This window comes from Lepidochelys kempii, chromosome 1, assembly GCF_965140285.1.
Source record: "Lepidochelys kempii isolate rLepKem1 chromosome 1, rLepKem1.hap1, whole genome shotgun sequence".
NCBI classification, from domain to species: Eukaryota; Metazoa; Chordata; order Testudines; family Cheloniidae; genus Lepidochelys; species Lepidochelys kempii.
The window spans coordinates 336318438-336338793 of NC_136380.1; the positions used below are offsets into that span (position 1 = coordinate 336318438).

Genomic DNA, 20356 nt, shown 5'->3' on the forward strand with positions numbered 1-20356 from the left:
GGGGAACACTGCTATTTATCTCTCTCCCTTCTGAAAACTGACCATTTATTCCTACTTTTTGTTTCCTGCCTTTAAACACTTACTGATCCATGAAAGGACCTTCCCTCTTATCCCATGACTGCTTAGTTTGCTTAACAGCCTTTGGTGAGGGACCTTGTGAAAGACTTTCTGAAAGTCCATGTACACTATATCCACTGTATTACCCGTATCCACATGTTTGTTGAACCCATCAGAGAATTCTAATAGATTGGTGAGACATGATTTACTTTACAAAAGCCATGTTGACTCTTTCCCAACAAATTGTTTTCATCTATGTGTCTGATAATTCTGTTCTTAACTATAGTTTCAACCAATTTTCCTGGTACTGAAGTTAGATTTACTAGCTTGTAATTGCCAGGAACACCTCTGGAGGCTTTTTTAAAAATTGGCATCACATTGGCTATCCTCCAGTCATCTGGTACAGAAGCTGATTTAAGTGATAGATCACATCACGAAAGCTTATGCTCAAATAAATTGGTTAGTCTCTAAGGTGTCACTAGTACTCCTTTTCTTTTTGCTTATACCACAGTTAGTAGCTCTGCAATTTCATATTTGAGTTCCTTCAGAACTCTTGGGGGACTACCATCTCGTCCTGGTGACTTATTACAGTTTAATTTATCAGTTTGTTCCAAAACCTCCTCTATTGACACCACAATCTGGGACAGTTCCTTAGATTTGTCACCTAAAAAGAATGGCTCGGGTGTGGTAATCTCTCTCACATCCTCTGCAGTGAAGACCAATGCAAAGAATTAATTTAGTTTCTCCGCAGTGACCTTGCCTTCTTGAGTGCTCCTTTACCATATTGATCATCCAGTGGCCCCACTGATCTTTTGGCAGGCTTCCTGCTCCTGATGTACTTTATTTATTTATTTATTATTATTATTTTTTGCTATTAGTTTTTTATTCTTTTATTAGTTGATCTTCATATTCTTTTTTGGCCTGCTTCATTATACTTTTACACTTGACATGCCAGAATTTATGCTCCTTTCTATTTTCTTCAGTAGAATTTGACTTCCAATTTTTAAAGGACGCCTTTTTAGTTCTAATCAATTCTTTTACTCTGCTGTTTAGCCAGGGTGGGATTTTTTTGGTCCTCTTACTATTCTCTTTAATTTGGGGTATACATTTAATTTGATTCTCTGTTGTGGTATTTTTAAAAAGTTTCCTTGCAGGCATTTCACTCCGGTGACTGTTCCTTTTAATTTCCATTTAACTAGCTTCCTCATTTTTGTGTAGTTCCCCTTTCTGAAGTTAAATGCTACTGGGGTGGACTTCTTTGGCATTCCTCCTCCCCCAGAAAGGATGTTAAATTTAATTATATTATGGTCAGTGGTTCAGCTATATTCACCTCTCAGACCAGATCCTGTGCTCAATTTAGGACTAAATCAAGAATTGCCTCTCCCCTTGTGGGTTCGAGGACTAGCTGCACCAAGAAGCTGCATTAATGGTGTCTAGAATCAGGAAGTCTTGATCAGGTCCTTCTTCTGTTGAAAGTCTGGCACAGAGATTTTCAGCACTGGGTTATTTTGCTACTTTGCTTTCTCATGAGATTGTAAAGAGCTATGGGATGCTTTGCAGAAAGGACCCTATATACCAGTATATGCAAGCAGTAAATTGACTTCTTGAATATACTGTAGTTTTTTGTAAAGCAATGTATTTACATTATTTTAATAAGAAAACGATGTGAAATAAAATCAAAATAAAATGTGTAGGAATCTCAATCTAATCCTACACTGTCTTTGTGTACAAGAAACAGAGGAGATTTCTGGAATTTCAGTTTGCTTGCGTGTGAATGTTACTTGCATGTGAATTGATACCGATATCCCTTTACCAGATTGGATTCCTGTTTGGAAGTCAAGAACACAGATTGTTAAATTAAAAAAGAATAAATCATTCCACAGCAGCAGAGAAGGTCACCGAGTTTAAATCTGACCCTGGGTAGAGATGACAAAGAGAAATGGCCATATCATGTGGAATGCCATGCACCATGAATGCATTACTCCAAAGAGAGCTGTTGCTATTTTTTTCCTCTTTATTGATCCATAAAAAATGTAGCCATGCTTCTTAGCACTGAAAACTGTAATGATAAAAAAAAAAAAAAATAAGGACGTTAGCAAGAGAAGTGGCTGCTAATAATAATAATGCCATCTGGGCATATTTTAGCCAATATGGGGGAAGGGGCACAGCCCGGTCTCCAGAAGTGGCAATAATAATATGCATCTAGAGTAGGCCTAAGACCAAACCTTATACACACAGCCCTTTCATATGTCCTGGGCAGACTTAGCTTACAGAATACCAGGGGTGGCCAAACGTACTGACCCGCCAAGATGCATATGACAATCTTCAGAAGTTCAAGAACCAGGCAGCGCCTGCTGGGGCTCAGGGTTTCAGCCCCGCAGGAGGCACCTGCCAGGCTTGGGGCATCAGCCCTGCTCCTGCTCAAGCCCGGAGCCCTGGCAGGCGAGCCCCGTGGGACTGAAGCCCTGAGACCCCCATCCCCACTCGGCAGAAGCCCCTACCCCACCACCCCGCTGCAAGGCAGATGTCCCAAGCTCCCCCGCAGTCTGGTAGGTGGAGAATGAGGGTGGGGGGCATGTGAAGCTCCATGAGCCGCACTTTAACTATAAAAGAGCCGTATGTGGCTTGCGAGCTACAGTTTGGCCACCCCTGCAATATACAGACAACCATTAAAATCCAAATCCTCTAAGACTTAAGTTCTTCCAATTTTGTAATATTACAGACTCAGCCTGCAAACTCTTAATACTCCAGTGGGTATTTGGCTCTCAAACCAATGGGACTAGTCATGGCAATGAGCAGTATGCTCAGTAGTAATTGTTTGCCCTGATCTTGCAATGAGTTCCAGGTTGGCAGCAGCTCGAGCTCCTGCAGAGCCCTGTTGACTACTGAATGCAGAGGTCTGCCCACAAGGAGTTCATTCCAGGCTCAGGGCCATACTGTGAATCACCATCACGCTATTGACCTGGTCTTACAGACCGTTATTAATGAGGATAACACTCACTATATGAGACATCCCAAAGCCTAAATTAGAGCTCACACTTTTAAGTGAAATGCCAGTTTGAGACAAGACAGGTGAAAAGTTCCAGAATGATCAGCTGCAACAGAATATCCCTGGGAATGTTGGTCTAACAAAAGAACAAACCTGTTACCAAAACCAGCGCATCTAGCAAGTGAGACAGAATTTAAATGTTAAATGTATGTGTGTATATATCTTATATGTAAAATATTTTGAATGTATAAATAATGTACCTTTGAATTTTGTTTTATGCATTACAGATTCACCGGGGTTAACTTTGTAAATGGGGCATGGGAGTTATGCGCATAAATCATACTAGCTTATAACCGAATTTGTGTCTGCAACTCCCACGCACCAAACATTTACCTCAAACATTTTAACTAGGTTTCCCTTCCCAAAATCTTCTCCAAGTCTGATTTATTACTCCATGTAATGTTGCAGAGATTGACTGGCATATGGGGCTGAGATGCGGTGCAGTGCTTTTCCACTCTGCCTTATGTCACCATTTCTCAGTCAGCCCAAGCTGGTAGAGTCTGAGGACCAATTTTTCATAATTGCATATGCACAGTTGTGCAAATGGCAATAATTTTAATGCATGCAATTGAACATATTCAGTTAGAGCATTTTTCCCCTGAAAGATTTTACTGTGTTATGGATATCCAAGTTAGTATGTAAAATGAGCTTGCTGCTGTCAAACCAGTTCCTAGTGGAGAAGTGAACACAGTACAAAAACGCCAAGTAACTTCAACTAACTCAAACAGCTGTTTCTATTTCTTTCCCACAGCTAAAGTCCAACAATACTGTCCACATGCCAGCAAGTTAAAGAAGTATGGTCTGGGTGAATGGACTATGAGGTGGATAGAAAGCTGGCTAGATTGTCGGGCTCAACAGGTAGAGATCAATGGCTCCATGTCTAGTTGGCAGTCGGTATCAAATGGAGTACTCCAAGGGTCGGTCCTGGGGCCGGTTTTGTTCAATATCTTCATTAATCTGGAGGATAGCGTTTGCAGATGACGCTAACCTGGGAGAAGAGGTAGATATGCTGGAGGGTAGGGATAGGATACAGAGGGACCTAAACAAATTAGAGGATTGGGCCAAAAGAAATCTGATGAGGTTCAACAAGGACAAGTGCAGAGTCCTGCACTTAGGACGGAAGAATCCAATGCACCACTACAGACTAGGGACCGAATGGCTCGGCAGCAGTTCTGCAGAAAAGGACGTAGGGGTTACAGTGGACGAGAAGCTGGATATGAGTCAACAGTGTGCCCTTATTGCCAAGAAGGTCAATGTCATTTTGGGCTGTATAAGTAGGGGCATTCCCAGCAGATCGAGGGACGTGATTGTTCCCCTCTATTCGACATTGGTGAGGCCTCATCTGGAGTACTGTGTCCAGTTTTGGGCCCCAGACTACAAGAAGGATGTGAAAAAATTGGAAAACGTCCAGCGGAGGGCAACAAAAATGATTAGGGGACTGGAACACATGACTTATGAAGAGAGGCTGGGGGAACTGGGATTGTTTAGTCTGCAGAAGAGAAGAATGAGGGGGGATTTGATAGCTGCTTTCAAGTACCTGAAAGGGGGTTCCAAAGAGGATGGATCTAGACTGTTCTCAGTGGTAGCAGATGACAGAACGAGGAGTAATGGTCTCAAGTTACAGTGGGAGGAGGTTTAGGTTGGATATTAGGAAAAAAATTTTCACTAAGAGGGTGGTGAAACACTGGCCTGTGTTACCTAGGGAGGTGGTGGAATCTCCTTCCTTTGAAGTTTTTAAGGTCAGGCTTGACAAAGCCCTGGCTGGGATGATTTAGTTTGGGATTGGTCCTGCTTTGAGCAGGGGGTTGGACTAGATGACCTCCTGAGGTCCCTTCCAACCCTGAGATTCTATTCTATGATTCTATGTGGAATTGTGAATTCATACACTGTCCTCCCAGTGATGAATGGGGGATTGCCACAATAGTGCTAATTTCAGGTAAGTCTGGAATACTCATTGGGCCTAATTCTCATGTATACCAAGTTCCTTTTATATAGTAAGGTAAGGGGACCTTAGTGTAACTGAGAATCTGACCCATTATGGTGGTAAGAGAGACAAGCTTTCGAGCCACATAGAAACTTTCTTCAGGTCTTGGGAAGGTACACCCAGCCTCACAGCAATAGAAGGTGGAACAGATTTTTTAGCAAAAGTAGTTAGCACATATTGTAAGGGACCATTCAAGGACCATTCTGCAATCATAGACAAAAAGGGGGGGATTAGTGGTTACAGATTGTTGTAATAAACCATAAATCCAGTGTCTCTCTTCAGTCCATGATTTTTAGTGTCTAGCAGAGTAATGAATTTACAATCCCAGGCTTGTCTTTTCAAAGTGTTGTGCAGGTGTCCTTTGAGGATGAGGAGTGATAGGTCAGATATAGAGTGATCGCTTTGTGAAAAGTCGTCACCCACAGGTGATAGGGTGTTTTTGTCTTTTATCATTTTCCTGTGTAAGTTCATTCGAGAGTGATGGTCTGGTTTACCCAGATATTTGTTAGTGCATGGATGAGGTATACCACATGTTGTGATAGGCATGTGTAGGATCCATGGATCTTGAAAGATGAGTTCTGGGGGAGTACTGATCATTATAGCAGTGAACATATGTCTGCAGCTTTTGCATTTGATGTTCTGGCAGAGTCTGGTGCTGCTTTGAGTTGGAGTGTCCTGGTCTGTGGAGAGCTTGCTTCTGATGATAAACTTGAAGAGGTTGGGGGGTTGTCTTAAGGCCAGAAGTGGGAGTTCAGGAAAGATTTCTTTCAGGATGGGGTCCCCATGAGTATGAGTTGTACTTGTTTGATGATACCCCATATGGGTTCTAGTGAGAGGCGGCTTTATTTCTGTATTGAAGAAGGTTCTCTCAGGATATTTGAGTGGCCCATTCCATGATGCAATCTATTTCTCTGGTGGAATGTCCTTATTTGGTGAAGGCAGTTTTAAATGTGTTAAGATGTATATCCTGGACTTTCTCCTCGGATCATATTCTGCACTATCTGAGTGCCTGGCTGTAGATAACAGATTTCTTGGTGTGTTTGGGGTGGTTACTGGATCTATGAAGGCTGGTGTGGTGATCCATGGGTTTCTTGTATATACTTATCTATAGGGTTCCATTGCTGTAGCTGATTGTGGGGTGTCCAGGAAGTTGGTTCTCGTGTGGGAGTGTGCCAGAGAGTTTAATGGATGGACGGTTGTTGTTGAAGTTGTGGTGGAAATCTATGAAGAAGTTTAAGCCGACTGTCCAGAGGATGAAAATATCATGAATGTATGTCAGGTGTATCCTTGGTTTTGTGGTGCATTTCTTCTTGTGCTCACAGGCATCAGTAAAGATCACTCTCCTCTGGCCCGTGACACTCTCTTTCAAGGGAACATTAAAACCATTTTTGAGTCATTATTATGAAGCCACATTTTGGGGGCCAGTTAAGACATCATGTCAGTTATTATGTGGTAAGCTTGCAGAAAGGCTAAATGCCGCATATCTACTTGACAGAGCAATTCACACCTGCCAGCTGTGTCCAGTTTTCACACCCGCATAATGAATTATAAGAGAAATTCTGAGCACTTGCGCCTCTAACTAGCTGATTTGTGCTCTCAGGCTATGGCTACCCTAGAGAACTCACAACGGTGCAGCTGCACTGCGTAAGCTCTCTAGTGTAGCCACGTTAAGCTAACGGGAAAGAACTCTCCCACTGACTTAATTAATCCACCCCCAACAGGTGCTATGTCGGTGGGAAGCTCTCCTGCCAACATAGCACTGTCCACACCGGCACTTAGGTCGGTGTAAATTATGTCGCTCGGGAGGGTGGCTTATTCACACCCCTGAGCAACATAAGTTATACTGACATAAGTGGTAGTGTAGACATAGCCAGTCAAGCAATTAGAGGCCCAACACTAGAGATCTGTGCCAGCAATTCAACTGCAAATGAAAAAACTGTAGCCACAAATTATTCCTGCCAATGGGAGATCACTGCAAATGAAATCTAAATCTCCAAACCTCCAGCAATATTAGAAACCTGCTCTGAATATGACATTGAATTTGGAGAACCCAGATTACAAATGCATATTCTTGCTAGCGGTGCTCTCTCTCCACTAATTGCAAGGTTCGTCACTTACGCGCAAGATTTGATTTTTAAACCAGTTAGGCATAATTATGTATTTAGGGCCTTATCCAAAACCCACTGAACTACATGGGAAAACTCCCATTGTCTTTAGTGGGCTTTAGATCAGACCCCTAATTTGCATACACATTTATCAAAATTTTGACCACAAATCATGAGAGAGGCTGATTGTGGTCCATTAGATATGCAGTTATCCGATATACATGTGCAACTGAATAACGGACTGTGAAAATCACCCATGCAATTGCATGCATAGTGTGCAGCTGCATAGCTCACCTGTTTAAAAAATCCGGTCCTGTGAAGCAGTTCAGTAAGAATTATCAACATTGTCAATTACTTTGAGGTCCAAACAGTAGCTCTGCCAGCGTTTTTGTCACTATACCATGCTGAAGAGGTGTACTAAATTAGTTCCCTTTCTAATGATAACAGAAATTTCTTACCAACATTCGCTGATTAATTTCATTACTTGCATTCAGGTAGCTCCCAGAGGTCCAAAGCAAGTTCAAAACCCCATTATGCTAGGTGCTGCACATGCATGTGGTAAAAAATAACCCCTGACCAGAAGAGCTCAAGAGATCATTTTAGCTTAGTCTGATTCCCAGCCCTTCCTTACAGTTTTACACACCATGTTGCCTCCTTCAAGTTGCACTCTCATAGGCAATGATTCCCTTCTGTCATTTCTGGTTCTTCTGGTCTGGTTTTGATTCCTTACAGCTGAACCTGAGCTTGAAAAGTTTGTGCTTTAATTCAATTCAATAGCCTCAGGCTCAATGGACTTTGGATCAGGACCTTAAATTCACTTTGATTAATGGAACTGTGAACTCCATGGCCTGGTCCAGTCAATGTTTCTTAACCTGTAAATGAACTTTCTCATAAACTCCCTTTTTGACTTCTCCTTTTCCTGGAGATCCAGACCCAAGTGAGGGTGTGCTATGAGTTTTGAAAGCAATGTTAAGATCATGTTTTAAGGGAAGCTTCACAGTATTTACATTTTTCTTGGCCCTACATAAAAAGAGATCTTCTTTGGATAACATTTCAAAGTATTCTCTGAATGGAATCAAATTTCAAGTCAACCATTATTTGAGAATTATATTAGACTAGAAAGGGTCTTTGAGCAGTTCCACAAGATGTTTGATTGTGCTTTGCAGAAATCTCAAATCTGAAGTGGGTGACATCTTTTGTTATGCTAATACAGTAATTCCTCACTTAACGTTGTAGTTATGTTCCTGAAAAATGCTACTTTAAGCAAAATGATGTTAAGTGAATCCAATTTCCCCATAAGAATTAATGTAATTAGGGGGGATTAGGTTCTAGGGAAATTTTTTTCGCCAGACGAAAGTCTATATTTTATATAGTATATATGTATAAGTTTTAAACACAGTATAAGTTTTAAACAAACAATTAAATACTGTACAGAGCAATGATGATTGTGAAGCTTGGTTGAGGTGGTGAAGTCAGAGGGTGGAAAAGGGTGGGATATTTCCCAGGGAATGCCTTACTGCTAAATGATGAACTAGCATTCGGCTGAGCCCTCAAGGATTAACAAATTGGTGTTAATGTACCCTCACACTCTACAAGGAAGCACGAATGGAGGGAGGGGAAAAAGCATGGCACAGAGAGAGACAGAGACACACACTGTGTGTGTGAGAGAGATGAGCATTGCCCCTTTAAGTACGCTGACCCCACTCTAAGTACATTGCCTTTTTAAGTAGATCAGCAAGTTGAGACACCAGCTGCTGCCAGCAAGCTCCCTCCGTCCTGAGCCCTGTTGTGTCTTCCCCTTCTCCCCCCCCCCGCTCTGTGGAGATAGGGTACATGAGTGAGGGGCAGTAGTGGGGGGAGGGGGACACCCTGACATTAGTACCCCTCTTCCCCTCCCCCTGCACAGCAAGCAGGAGGCTCCTGGGAGCAGCTCCAAGGCAGAGGGCAGAAGTAGCACACGGCAGTGGGGGGAGGGACAGCTGAACTGCCGGCAATTGCTAGCCTGCTGGATGGCTGCCGCATAGAGAACTTAGGGGAGCTGTTGGGGGGCTAATAGGGGGAGTGTCGGCCCACCCTGGTTCCAAGCTCCCACCAGCTAGCTGCAACGGGCTGCTCTTCCTGAAAGCAGTGCACAAAGCAGGCAGCTGCCAAACACCGTTATAAGGGAGCATGGCACAATTTTAAATGAGCATGTTCCCTAATTGATCAGCAATGTGAAAACGAAACAACGTTAACCGGGACGACTTTAAATGAGGAGTTCCTGTACATGACAATTACAGTGCGCTTGATGTTCCCATTTATGCTGCCATCAAACAGTGATACCTAGTTACCAGAACAACTGAGCTGTTTTCCCGTGGGTACTGCAGTAATCACCTCACTAAATGGTTTTGTATAGTACATGGGTATTCACCAACAGAGTGGCACTAGAGTGAAACTGTGGCCATTTTGCTATTGAATTCAATGGAGCCAAGATTTCACCCCTGCCTTTTGGATAATGTGACACCCACCAGGGATGACGGATTCTTCCTAAAAGTGGTGGGGCATGAGCCTCCGCCCCCTACGTGTCCCCATTCCTGCCCCTGCTCTTGACCCTGAGGTCCCCCCCAGCCAAACCAGAAGCTGGAGCCTGGGCGGGGAGCTGGGGTGGGGGGGTCCAAGAGCCTCCCCGTCCAGGGCAGGTGGAGAGTCCGCGGCTCCCCACAGTGGCTTACACAGCTATTACCCGGACCCCGCTCTGGCTTCCAGCCTGGCCTGGGGGTGGGGCCTCGAGGGCTAAAGAGCCACAGCCAGGCCATGGCAAGAGCCGCCTGGGCAGCTGTGGGGAGCCACGGACCCGCCATCTGCCCTGGGTGGGAGATCCAGGGGGTGGGGACACAGGCCAGGGGCTGTTCTTGGGACCCCCCACCCTGGACAGGTGGGCGGTCTGCGACTCCCCACAGCTGCCCTGGCTCTCCAGGATGCTCATACGTGGGCCAGCCTTGGGAGTGGGACCTCGGGGGGGGGAAGAGGAGGGACAGGAGCTCAGGCCCATGGCAAAAAGTGGATGGGCCCAGGCCCGTCCACTTTCAAAATTGGGAGGGCCATATCCCCCTCCCCAGTTCTGCCACCCCTGACGTCTAAGTAACAAACATGATTTCTAGGCACAGATCTATAATCATAGACTATCAGGGTTGGAAGGAACCTCAGGAGGCCATCTAATCCAACCACCCACTTGAAGCAGGACCAATCCCCAATTTTTGGCCCAGATCCCTAAATGGCCCCCTCCAGGATTGAGCTCACAACCCTGGGTTTAGCAGGCCAATGCTCAAACCACTGAGCTATCCCTCCCCCCTTGTATATGCTCTGTCGCAGTGTGGACTGGGCCCTTAAAGCAGGAACTGATCTAGCCCACCTGGGCCTCATTAATAGTCTTGTGATGGGGCCGGATAAAGAGCAACTGGAATTTATAAAGAGCCAGTCTCTAAAAAGAGAGGGGGAGAAGAAGCTGTGGTGGAGACTGTAGAACAGCTGCAGTGAGCAGGAGGCTCCTGCAGGAGATCTTTGCCCAGGAGAAGGAGAAGGGGGCGTGGGCCTGCTAAAAGCAGGGAATTGAGCTGACCTTTGTAGGTTTGATTTTGGGACTTTGAGTTTTGTTTTGAACTTTCATGTTAAGAAACTCAGGCCCTGAAGAGGGATGTTTGAACAGTGAGAAGCCTGTGAGTGTGGCGTTTGAGGATCCTGCAGATGGGGGAAACTGGGTCAGAGTGCTGCAGAGCCACCCCAGGCCACAAGGGGGCATGTGTGAGGTGGCTGCCTTGTTACAACTTCATTTGTTTGTTTGATGAATAAAACAACTGTCCACAGCAATTTCTTAATTTTTTTTAAACATTCCTCTAGGTGACTTGATTAAAGGAGCAGTAGTTTAACTTCAGTGTCAATGGAGCTTCTTCTGAGCACAAGGAGCTACCCACGCAAAGCTCACTGGGGGAATGGGTTGTAACTGATTAAACAGTGATTGGAACATATAAAAGTCTACATACGTGTGTCATGGGATCCACCCCCCTCTAGGGCACCTCCTCATGGTTGCTCTGGGGATTGGGGAGGAGGGATAGCTCAGTGGTTTGAGCATTGGCCTGCTAAACCCAGGGTTGTAAGTTCAATCCTTGAGGGGACCATTTAGGGATCTGGGGCAAAAATTGGGGATTGGTCCTGCTTTGAGCAGGGGGTTGGACTAGATGACCTCCTGAGGTCCATTCCAGCCCTGAGATTCTATGATTAGCTCTTCACAGGTCCAAAGACCCCTTCTGTCAGTTCCTGTCCATATGGTCTCTCTCTTTCTTTGGGACACAGTGTGCTCCTTCACAGTTCAGGCCTTCAGCCAGGTCACTATAGTCTGTTAACATCCCTCCAACCATAGCAGGGAAAAGAAGCAGGGCAACGACAGCTGCAGGGTTGTTTGTGGGTTATTGTAATAATCCATAACTCCAGTGTCTCTATTCAGTCCATGATTTTTAGTATTTAGCAACGTTGTGTATTAAAGCTCCCCGGCTCGTCTTTTCAAAGTGTTGTGCAGGTTTCCTTTGAGGATGAGGACTGATAGGTCAGATATAGAGTGATTGTTTTGTGAAAATGTTCACCCAGAGGTGATAGAGTGTTTCTTTGACTTTTATCATTTTCCTGTGTGAGTTTATTCGAGAGCATAGTCATTGTCCGGGTTTCATCCACATAGTTGTTATTGGGGCATTTAGAGCACTCAATGAGGTACACAACATATTATGATAGGCATGTGTAGGACCCATGAATCTTGAAAGGTGTGTTGATCATTGTAGCCATGAAGATATGTCTGCAGGTTTTGCATCTGTTGTTCTGGCAGGAGCTGGTGGTCCTTTGAGTTGATGTGTAACTGTCTGTGGGAAGTTTGCTTCTGATGATGAGCTTGGAGAGGTTGGTGGGTTGTTTGAAGGCCAAAAGAGGGGGTTCAGGAAAGATCTCTTTCAGGATGTGATCCCCATTGAATATGGGTTGTAGTTGTTTGATGAACCCCATATAGGTTCCAGTGTGGGGTGGTATGTGACAGTTAAGGGGTATGTGGTCAGAGGGGGTTTTATTTCTGTATTGAAGCAGGTTGTCTCTGGGTATTTGCGTGGCCCATTCCATGATGCAATCGATGTCTCTGGTGGAGTATCCTTGTTTGGTGAAGGCGGTTTTGAATGTGTTAAGGTATATATCCCAGACTTTCTCCTCGGAGCATATTTTGTGGTATCTGAATGCCTAGCTGTAGATAACAGATTTCTTGGTGTGTTTGGGGTGCATCAACTTCCTGGATACCACAATCAGCTTCAACAATGGTACCCTACAGACAACTATATACAAGAAATCCACAGATCACCACACATACCTTCATAGATCCAGTAACCACCCATTTCCTCCCTCTCTTTTCTTTCCTGCTATGACTGGAGGGATGTTAACAGGCTTCTCTACCTTGAATTGTCCCTTGAAATATGGGACAACTTATGCTAAACAATCTGTTCCACCTTGCATTTAGCTGTGACTCTCTGAGTACATTTCTTAGACCTGAAGAAGAGCTCTATGTGGCTTGAAAGCCTTTGTCTAGGTCTACACTACAAATTTACAGTGGTATAACTACAGTGATTAAGGGTGTGAAAAATCTATGCGCCTGAGCGACACAGTTCTACCGACCTAACCCCCAGTGTAGACAGGGCTATGTCGACGGGAGAGCTTCTCCCGTCAACATAGCTACCGCCTCTAGCAGAGGTGAATTAACTACACCAATGGGAGAAGCTCTCCTGTTTGCATAGTAGAGTCTTCATTAAAGCGCTACAGAGGTACAGCCGTGCCGCTGCAGCATTGTACATATAGACAAGCCCTTACTCTCTTACCGTCAGAAGTTGGACCAAGAGAAGACATATCCTCCCCCACCTTGTCCCTTCAGATGAGAACTATCAAGTTAAAGTGCCCTAGAGTCATTACTGCTGCAGGGGAGGTGCAGGATTCAGGTGGGGATGTGATTCGTTATGCAGGGGGATTACGTTTTTGTAGGAACCTACAAAACCTTTCAGTTTGGTGGACTGACCTCTCATGCTCAGAAATATTGCTGGTTTGTTACTGCTCAATACCATTGTTTGTATCTTTGTTGGACTGCATTTTAAAAGCTAGATTCTGCTACTCGTACTCATGTTGACCAGTATCTTACTCTCCACAAAGAAGGTATTACTCAGGTGAATAAAGGCAGCAGAATGTGGCATGTAATAATTTGTCGGGGGTACCTACCACCTGGGGTAGGAAATTCTTTATGACCAATACGGCAAAATCATCATAAATGAAGTACATAACTATAAACTCCAGAAACTGACAACCAGAGTGGCACAGCAAATCTCAAACAAGCCAGTGAAGAGAATCCACCAACCAGTATCAATAGTTAACCAGGTCCCAGACCATTTGAAGGTTTAGACTGTAAGAACACCTTCATCTTTATCTGGAAGTAATCAGATAGGTAAGATAAAAAAAAATGGAGCCCTGGTATGATATGCTCAAGGTGCCCATCCCACCCAGGGTCAGCTATTGCACTTGTAAGAACTGTTTAGGCCAATCCAACTGGCCATAAATAGGACTAATGGGACAGGACTGAGCAGAGGGACATTTAAATATGCATATTAGAAAGCAGTTCTTTACCCTGGGGCAACCTCTGAAAGAAGGAATGGGAAGCCCCTTCAGTTTGGTAATTTAAAACCAAGGCAGAGAGGGATGGAATAACTCAAGGCAATGGTGATGGGGGCCTAGAAATAAATGTCCACCTCTATATCACTGGCTGAAGCCCAGTCTAGACCCATAGTGACCTGCTACCACAGGAAAGCTCATGACATACAGTAGATGAAGTGTTGGTATCAGTCCCACTTTTAGTGAAGAGATATCAACATTAGAAAACCACCACCACAATTAGCACAAGCTAGGAGTCTCAGAATACAAATGATTAGATAATGGAGTGAACAGGAAGCACTACTCACCCTGCACCATGGCTTTGTCTAGGTCTACACCAGGTCAACTAAGGTGCACAGAAGGGCAGTATGGGAAAGCTTGCACTGCCCCTCCTGTGCTGTACGTCTTGTGTGGCCAGAGTTCCCCGCGGCTGTCAATTTGGTAAAATTCTCAGGTAAGATGGGCTTTTAGAATTGTGTCCATACCTGTGTGCGCAGCTGCTCTGCTTCCATATTTTATCACAGCAACTGGATGAGCTAATTATGCACACACATTTTATATATGCCATTCTTAACATTTCCATTCCCAAATATTGAAAAAGATCAAGACTAGATTGGAGCAGAATCTGGTAATAATCTGAAAGGCATTTCCCTGCTTTGGGCAGGGTGCAGAAGATGACTCAAGGTCTCTTTCATCTGTTATTTAAGTGATTTTTTTCTAGCTATTAAAAGTAATTTTGTAACCCTCCTGCCAAGTGGCACCGACAGCAACCAGGGCCAGGTTCAATATCTAGGGGTTCCCTTTCAACAATACAACACAGAACCAGCTCGAGCCCCCACTCAGTAGCCTGGGAAAATTACACACCGCCCCTGGGTGCCCCTGAGTGGCAATACTTCTGCACTTGCAAGCAGAGTCTGACTGTAGAAAAGAAACTTTTAATGAAAGGAGGGAAGTCACCTGGCATTAATTAGGGAAAATGCCACAAGCAGGATTCGTAATTGTAAAACTGTGAGCAGGACACCCACCCTAGAGTGTGTGGGCAGTGCCTTCCGCCTCATGTTCCTGAGATCTACAACCAAAAGTTCGTTCACCATGCCCCTCTCAGCTCCCTCACCATACCCCACTCACAGTGGTTGTTCTTGGTCAGTGAGGACCCAGGGTTCAAAGGTGCATCTGTGTGAGTTCACCTCTTACAGATCTTGCATTGCTCCGCCATCTAAGCACTTGCTCTGGCTTGCCACCCTGCCAGCCACGGTTCCTTTCCGCTAGCCACCTCTCATTCCGCTCGCCGTCTCGCCAGCCATCTGCTTGCCAGTCATCTTCTGTCACCTGCCTCTCTATTGTGACCTCTGCAGGTCAGTCTCTTGAGAGTCCACCCAACTCTTAGTGATTACCAGCTCTTAGTGAAGCAAGCTGGGCGGAAATGCTGTCCCCCCACAAGTATTTTCAGTTCTACGAAGCACTTAACATAAGACTCCTAGTAGAGCCTATTTAACTCTATATTTGAACAGTTAGGAGGAACAGGTTAAACCACACCAGAGACCCTAGAGAGATGCCTCATCTCCTAGCTGGGACACCTGTCTCTACCCCTCTTACTTTCACAGCGGTCTGGCATGAGAGCCCCTGGCTTAGGGAATTCCTTTCAGCTGAGGGTGACCCCCTCATACGGGACAGATTAATCACAGTTCTGCTCCCTTTTACTCATACAAGAAAGATAACAACACTGATAACATTTCACTACCCCTGCATTCAATACACTAAAGTGATTTGTAACCCAACACCAACCAAAGTTGATCACTTTGAGCAACACAGCTCCTGTCTGCTGGATACCTATGTATCATGTAAATTCAGTTTGCTCCTGAAGTCTCTCCCCCTCCCCAATGAGCTGTCAGAGGAGAGCTCATTCAGATTCTGCTTACAATTTATATTGATGTGCTTTACTCTATCCAATTGTTTTTACATGATTCACACTATATGCCAGTGGCTTTCAACCTTTCCAGACTACTGTATCCCTTTCAGGAGTCTGATTTGTCTTGTGTACCCCCAAGTTTTACCTCTCTTAAAAACTGCTTGCTTAGGAAATCAGACATAAAACTACAAAATTGTCACAGCACACAACACTATTACTGAAAAATTGCTGACTTTCGCATTTTTACCTTACAGTTATAAAATAAATCAATTGGAATAAATATATTGAACTTACATTTCAGTACACAGTATATAGAGCCGTATAAACAAGTCATTGTATGAAATTTTAGTTTGTGCTGACATTGCTAGTGCTTTTTATGTAGCCTTTTGTAAAACTAGGCAAATATCTAGATGAGTTGATGCACCCCCTGGAAGACCACTGTGTACCTCCAGCAGTATGCATACCCCTGGTTGAGAACCACAGCTGTACACTGTTGTGTCTGGCTTGCTATAATTACTATGGATAGGTCATTATCGCAAAATTAAAGAGTAAAGAAATTCAAGTGGAGAAAGAAGAGGATATAAGTCAGAGTTGCATACATATGTTGCAGACTCCAAATATATAACATCATGTCACAGTTGTATATTGTGGCCTCATTTTATTCCTGATCTAGATAACCTCAATGTAATGACAATCCCATTTATGATGTAGGAAAATCCTCATGCAAATGTCTCTCTTCTATAGGTTTATTATGCAATTAGGTCTAGACCCAAATGACCCATTGGCCACTTTACCTCTGTATGAACTGGGCATATTTTCATTACAGCATTTAAAAAGAAGTGCAATACGACTACCACCCACACATTTTCTTTCCCACTCTTGGTGATTGAGGGCGTAGGGTCACAGGCAATACGGTGGCAAGCTTTGCAACCCAGCAGTCACACCACAGTCCTGCTTCTCAGGTCGGGAGAACGGAACACTTTGAATATCTTTGGCTCTGCACTTTGTCTTTTTAACAGCACCCAACAAACCAAAACACAAATGAAGAATTGAGGCATCACATTTACCTTTTGCAAAACAGCTCATCCTGCTGATTAAATATTAGCTTGTTAGGAGGCAGCATTTATTTTGTGGCAGAGTTTATTGCTCTTTAATAAGCAGAAGGACAGCAGCGTTTTTCCATTAGTGACTTAAACCTTATTTTTCACATTTCCGTCTTATTTAATTTTGTTGTTAAATGGCACGGATCCCCCTAGGAAATACAATCTGCATTTATGCATGAGCCCTGCAATCTCTATACAGTATTGATCCAAAATATGGTGAAGTCTAGGGCTAAATTGTGGCTTTAAACCACAGTCTTGTGGCTGGGACTGTTCAGGAATGCTCTTGGGGGCTTTATTCCTTAGGCAGACACAGTGCCTGCAGAATGGGAAGCCCAGCACTGCTATGCCTTTTGCTGCAGACAAACACACAAGTGCTAAGTAAAATACACACACATAGGGAGCTGGGACTACAAACCTAGCCCTTCATTTAAAAAAAACCCCACAGATGTCTATCGCATGAGCCAACAGAAAATGCTCTGAGCCAGCCGTAGTAGTGCACCCTTTATCCAGTCTGTGGGCCACCTGCTAGAGGGCACTGTCACCCACTCACACTTAGGGCTTGTCTACACTACCTCACGGGGTCGATGTAAGATACGCAACTTCAGCTACGTGATTAGCGTAGCTGAAGTTGATGTACTTAAATCTACTTACCGCAGGTGTCTTCACTGCAGTAAGTCAACAGCTGATGCTCTCCTGTCAGCTCCGCTTGCGCTCCTCATTCTGGTGGAGTAGTGGAGTCGATGGGAGAGCGCTCAGCGGTCGATTGATCGCATCTAGACTAGATAAATTGACACACACACCCCCGGATCTCTGCCTGCCGATCTGGCGGGTAGTGTAGACAAGCCCTTTGAAAAAGAAAGTAACTTACAGCTAGCACTGTCCACAGCCAGGTTGGCCACAGGCTCTCTTTAATCCCTTTTCTCCCAACTGTCATGGAAATCTCCTATAGTTGACCTAAAATAGCTCAGCACATTTTGCACACTTCATGCTATTAAAATCTTATGATTCCCACTTCCCCTCAGAAATACCAAATAACTCCTCTATTAACAGACAAAAAGCTATGTTTGCAGTTAAGATTAAGAGGACATATTGGTGATTTAGTGTTAAAATCACCCCAAGAAGTTTTGTATCTATATAGTCCATGCCAGAGCTGAGATCATTGGTGACTAAAGAAGCTCTGATCCCCTGGTACTAAATGTCTTAAAAGACTTGTAAATAATCAGAAAATTCAGTCTGTGCCAAAAGAGTAAATGGTGTAATCTTGGGAGGATCCCTTGTATTTTTCATATATAACAAAAAATCCCAGTTTTCAGTGCAAAGTTTATCTATGGAGCAGTAACCAGTGCCTCCAGAACAGTGCATATATGTGTTGCTAGACTGTATATAGAGTACACATAGGGCATCATATAAAATAGGGAGAGCCAAATCCTTAGCTCATGTCAGTCCTGATAGCTCCATTGGAATCAGTGGAGCTCTCTTGATCTATACTAGCTAAGGATCTTGGTTTCCATGTAAGGCCTGATCTGGCCAGATGTTGAGCACACTCTGTGTGTCTTCCTAGGAAGATGTGGCCCGTGTTTATACATTCTTTTGCAAACATGTAAATATGATGTTTACATTGAAATTAGTGCTGGATTTTGACTGAAATTTTTTTGACAAAATAATGCATTTGACACTTTTTGGCATCGAAACGTTTCATGAATATGTTAGTTTTGCCACCTTCTTTGTTTAAAAAAATGCCTCGGAAACTCCAAACAGTTCATTTCCATCCTTTCAAAATGAAACATTTTTGGTTTTGCTGTTTTGGTTCAAAGGGACTTTTTGTTTAGACATTTCCCTTAACTTTATATTTCAAAAAACTTGAAGAATGCTGAAATCGAAACGAAAGGTTTCATTTGAACCAAAAAAAGCCTTTGTTTCCAAAAACAAATAATGTTCAGCTTTTTGAAAATTTCGAAAATGTTTGAGTTCAGTTCAACCTGAAAGATGTAGTTTGGGTTTTGGTTTTTTGTTTGTTTTTAATTGCCAGCAAACTGAAAAATCCATTGTTTGCACAGCTCTAATTAGACTATGTTTAAAAATATTGTCTGCATATGTTAAGCATCAAGAAAAATTAACGATACTAAATATATTTGACATATCACCTATAAAGAGAAATGCAAGTGCATTTTATTATTTATTCAACACAGAGGACCAGAATACCATTCCTCACATCAGGCAGAACATCCCTTTTGCAATCAGTGAGTCTACTCGTGAAGTAAGATAGCACTTTATTTGAGTAAAGACATCAGAATTTAGCCCATAATACACATATGAAAAATATATATTTGTCCACAGAAGAAAGCAATAAAAATCCCATACAGCATGCATCCTTTTTTAGATTAAAAGAAAAAGAAAACTTCATTAGCAAATGCATGCAGAACTACTCAAAGTAATGTACAACCCAGGACAGGACATTGTAGAAATATCCCTGTATATATGTATTGATGTTGTGATTGAGGTAATAGCATTACATAATGCAGAAGTGAATTGGAAAAGTAACAACTGTTGTATCAAGATGTTTAGCTTAACTACAGAGCAAGCTGAAGAGAAATGCTCTCAATGGGTCTAATGCTGCACATACTTACTTCCAGGCCTAGTTAGTAAATGTGTACAGGGACCTAATCTTCCCAAAGAACTCCATCCCCAACAGGATAGCCAGTGATAATGCACTCAACCAAGGAATCACAAGACACAAGAATGAGGTCACCAGGTAAAACTCTCTTTGGCTGAGTGGTGATCCTGAGAGGAGGACACTGCTACTCAGTCTTCTGAGTGCTGTCTAACACTTTCATGAAAGTCAGATGCAGTATGGTGTAAAGTATGAGCTGAGTGATGGGTCCCCCAACACACACACTTTCCAGCCATGCAAAACTCAATAACCTGAATTGCCACGTGGCTCAGATCAAACTCCACACTCCATCAAAATACATGCTTTGTTATTTAGATTTCAGCAGCACCTACCACTGAGGGCATGGTACTTACACGGAATAAGAAAGAGTCCCTGTCCCAAGAACTTACAGTCTAAATAGACAAGGCAGAGCAGTGATGGGGGAATAGATGTGTTATCATCTCCATTTTATAGATGGGGAATTGAGGCACAAAGAGAGTAAATGACTTGCCAATGGTAGAACAGGGAATTGAACCCAGCCCTTCTGAGTCCTAACGTAGAGGCTTAATTGCAATTCTAGCCTGGGGCTGGGCTAGCAGACCCATCCCTGCGCCCGCTGTAAGCGGAAAAGAACCTGAGGATCCAAGTAAAGATAGCTCTTCTGACCCCTTCGCACCCTTCTCATCCCAAGTACCGATGCCCCCCACCATGGGCTCTGTTCTACACATAAACATGCACACCCCCTACAGATCCTGTCTCCTGCCATCCAGAACCACATTGGTTCCACTGCCAGGGGGTATTCC

General features: G+C 43.7%; 1 protein-coding gene across 1 annotated transcript in view; it reads left to right on the plus strand.

Moving 5' to 3' along the window:
• Positions 1–14266: 14266 nt before the first annotated feature.
• LOC144930228 (uncharacterized) overlaps positions 14267–20356 on the plus strand; it is a 35399-nt gene continuing 29309 nt past the window's right edge. Inside the window, exon 1 of the mRNA XM_078851727.1 lies at positions 14267–14345. The gene's annotated coding sequence lies outside the window, so the exon portion shown is untranslated. The remainder of the gene's footprint in view (positions 14346–20356) is intronic.